This window comes from Oxyura jamaicensis, chromosome 2 (assembly GCF_011077185.1).
Source record: "Oxyura jamaicensis isolate SHBP4307 breed ruddy duck chromosome 2, BPBGC_Ojam_1.0, whole genome shotgun sequence".
Classification (NCBI taxonomy): Eukaryota; Metazoa; Chordata; class Aves; order Anseriformes; family Anatidae; genus Oxyura; species Oxyura jamaicensis.
The window spans coordinates 16,483,206-16,487,227 of NC_048894.1; the positions used below are offsets into that span (position 1 = coordinate 16,483,206).

Genomic DNA, 4,022 nt, shown 5'->3' on the forward strand with positions numbered 1-4,022 from the left:
CATTGTGCTTTTTTCTTCATTCTCCTAATTTGGCTCATTCCATACCTCACCTTCTTAATACCACCAGAGAACTCTTACCACAGTTTTGTTTAAGAACTGCTCTGTATTACACAGGGGTCCCAAAAAAAAGTCAGAGAGGGAGAGAAGGGTTCATCGGTGCAGGCAGACACATTGCTGTGGAGGCAGCTGACCAGTTCTCCACAAAGCATCTGGAGCTTTCTCAGCACTCCAAAACAGCCTCCATGCCTCCAGCTGACTTCCCATAAAAGTGCTGGGGGGGCTTTGATCTCAGGGTATGCATCCGTAGGAAAAGGGGAGGGGTAAAATCGCAGAGGTCGGGGGAACACTCGACAAAAGTTCCTGCAGCACCTCCAACCCCAGCCAGCCCTCGAGGCCCTGTGCCAGAGATCGCAGATCAGGTTTGAGCAATCGCGAGCTGGAAAGGCAGAGCAGAGCTGCCCAGGTCAAACCAGATACTTAACTCTGCTTGCCTTTTGTGGTGGGTGGGGAAGTTCAGGGAAAATTAGGATGTTAAGAAAGAACAACAACAGAAAAGAGTAATGAGAAATTACACATTGAAAGCATGATCCTCCCCGTTACACATCATCTGAGCTTGGCTATCAATCGGTGGTTCAGCCAGTTTCACAACGCAAGCTCATTAAATTCCCTAGAAGTGGCAAAAATTTCTGAAGTTTGGTGTCTCACTGGAACATGCTATATCCACGCTCTTCCAGCCAACACACATCACACGGCGTTTACAATCTATTTTTTTTGCTGATGCTAGAGCAGAATTCCGACCCTGGAGGGAATAAAACTAGTCCAAATAACAGCTTAAACAACATTAAAAATAAGCAGATGTTCAGAAAGATATTCTTTACTTTTGTCTCTGACAGAAATTCCTCTGTGTGGGGAGAATTTCAGTCTGTAATGGAGGAGTCAGATCTTTCCTCATTCCTGCCTTCCCATTGACTCAATGCATGTGGAGCACTTGTAAAGGTTTTTTCCCCCAGGAAACCAAACTTATCCTAAAATGCTGTGGAATAAAAAGGATGGATTCCCCTCCCTCTTCCACTGATCTCCAATTGTGTTAATGTCTCTCTGTGGGCATATATAAGCAAAAATGAAATAAACTATCAACTGTCAAACTATCCACTATGTGAGAAAGCAAAAGAGTTTCTCTGTGTGTTGGGTTTTGCTATCATATAAAACACTGGAGTCATTCTGGAAAAAGAAATCCGCCATTGAGAATCTCAGCAGAGGCCTGAATAAATAATTTGAGGCTGATATGAAGGGAAGGCATACAAAGTGAGAAATCCATAGCTGCAAAAGCAGTGGTTTGGTTCCCCTCCATCAGCCCACCTCTCGTAAAGGGACACATGCCAAAATGCTGACACCAGGTACTTAGGAACAAAAGCAGAATGCTGCAAATGGAAACCTGTAGGCAGCAGATAGTGCACAGTAGACTTTATTGTCTATTATCTAGGAGCCAGAAGAATGAAATGTATAAATAGAAGCAATAACCTGGTGACGGGCAACACCCCAAAAGTTCAATCTGGAGACAATATCCCAGGTTATTTGAAAAAGCTTCCCTGGAGCTTGGATGGTAATCTCTCCTGAGCAAACATTTCTGGTAAACAGAGGACTTCCTGGCTGGGGCTCTGCAGGAAGCCCTGCAACCAAAATCTTCTCAATGCATCTCCTTCTGCCATGGGCACAGTCCAGGGCTGATGCGCAACTCTCTGTAGACTACATGTGATTCACCATGTAGTCATCTGGTGGCTCAGATGAATGTAGAATAGAGGGAAAAGCTCCTGAGTTTCAGAAAGCAGGCAGATCTGCAGAAAGGACAAGCGACTACTAGGCCCTTTGCTTGAAAGACAAAAGGAACGGGTAAGCTGGAGTGGCTGGGGGCTGTGGTGGAGAGGGTGCAAGAGAAAATTGCTTAAGGTTTTATTTGTGGGCTCCTCTGCTTTGTGTGCCCCCTTCCTGCTAAGTCCTGGGACCATCAGCATGCCAGGAGGCAGACGGAAAGGCTGCTGCATCTACAAGGAGGTGCATCTCAAGACAGGCTTTTCCAATATGCTTTGCACATATAGCAAGCCACAGACAAAAAGAAGTAACTTATTCACCAACTTTGGTGGTGGAAATTACTTCAAACTTTGTTCCACACCGTGTGCCAAGCACACACCCACGGTACAAACTCCGCAGTGACAGCAATGTACACACACAGGGACACATCCCACCAGTGGCACTAAGGAACTTAGGAAAACGGTTAGCCATGTATTATCTGGAACTAAAATTAAACCTGGAGGTGAAAAGACAATCAACTAAGCCACAACGCTGAGTCCCCTGAAATAGAAAACGTCCGTCTGCGGAGGAGGCCCTGCCTGCCTGACAGGAGCGGGGCACCGGGAGGTGCTCAGCCCAGTGTGGGACATGAATCACCTCCCTTGGCTTTACATTTATTCTCCCTTTTTGCCTAGGAATGCTGTATGTGCATGACTGTGTGTTCAGCACTATGCATGCTCCACCAGAAGTATTCGTGCCCAAAAGAAATGGAAAGGTGGACGAAAACAAGGTGGAGCAAGGTGGTTATTCTGGGGGGCCATCAACCAAATCTTGTTACTGAGCACAGGAAGGTGGTTTTGGTGTTGGGCTGTGGTGTCATATTGGGGATGGGCGGAGATGGGGCTTCCAGGTAGGCTGCAAAGAAATGCAGTCAGCAATGAATGGGTCTTCAGTTTATTATAGGCAACGGGAGAGGTGGTTCAGCTGAAATCCACGCAGTTTGGAAGGCCTGCAGCTGAAACTGAGGCTTTTTTGAGGTCTGAAGAACATAAAAATGAGAAAAATCATGCAGAATAGACAAAGGAACAAGAAGAATATGATAAAGAGCAAAGAGAGGAAAGCTTGAACAGAAGGAAATGTGCAAGTTTTATTTTTGGCTGCATGTTTCACTGCAGAAAGCAAACACTACATAATGGGCACACCAGTGCTCCAGAAACCACATCTCAGAGATACCATTAGCTCAGGACTTTCACAGCGTATATAAGCTCAAAAAGACAAATATATACTTTGTGTAATAATGGTCCGAGTAAAGGCTGCAGAGACCATTACCACACCAAAAGGATAACCCAGCCAACCACAGTCTGGTAGGTTACACAAAGCTGCATTCTAGCAAGTCAATGAGGCTCCGCAGAGCTCTTCAAACGGCAGAAATGACAGGAAAGCAAAAGCATTTCTGAACCGGAGGGGCAAATCCTGTCCAGCCAGTCGCACAACACAGTGCGAGCTATGCGTAATGATCTGAGGACAGAAACATAAAGAATGAGAAAATAATGCTTTTTAAAGCCAGTAATTGTTTCCTATGGTTTCACAGAGCTGTGCTGAATAAAATGCATTTGTTATATTATGACAGTGGGTCACAGAAACCATAGCAAGGGAGGAAAACGCAGGAAGATTATATGTTGTAAGAAGACTTAGCTACGGTAAAGATGAACATAAAAAGCAAAGCTGAATAGAGATCTAGAATTTCTAAATTACCCTTGGCCCAAAAGTCTGGCTTACCACTGAAATAGTATAATTATAAAGCTGGCATAAAACAGGACATGTATCTAGTTACTAATTTCTTACTAGCAATAGCAGCAAAACAGTTTCTGCCAGTAGCGGCTCTCTTGACAAAAACCTTGTGTCTTCTACATGATGTGACCTATAGGGAAAACTGGTTTTAATCAGTCAAATCTATAAATGGTATGCAGTTGTGGTCGCTCCTCTCAGATGTCAAAAGGAACAGAGGAGAAAGTGGGGGAGAGGGAGGAGGGATCTTCGCTGTGATTTCTGATTTAACACTTCACTTTCTCTGAAAGGCACAGTGGGATCTGGAGGTTTAGGAGATGGCCTCTGTCGTTCGGGCCAGTGAGGGCAGAAGCGTCACCTCACAGGAAAGGTGAAAAAGATAAAATAAATAATAAAATAAAATAAAATAAAATAAAATAAAATAAAATAAAATAAAATAAAATAAA

The 4,022-nt window shown here is 44.2% G+C and overlaps 1 long non-coding RNA gene across 1 annotated transcript in view; it reads right to left on the minus strand.

Annotated features, from left to right (window-relative positions):
* Positions 1-553: 553 nt before the first annotated feature.
* Positions 554-4,022, minus strand: part of LOC118163261 — a 15,928-nt gene continuing 12,459 nt past the window's right edge. The window contains exon 2 of the long non-coding RNA XR_004748951.1: positions 554-1,835. This is a non-coding gene — a long non-coding RNA (uncharacterized LOC118163261). The remainder of the gene's footprint in view (positions 1,836-4,022) is intronic.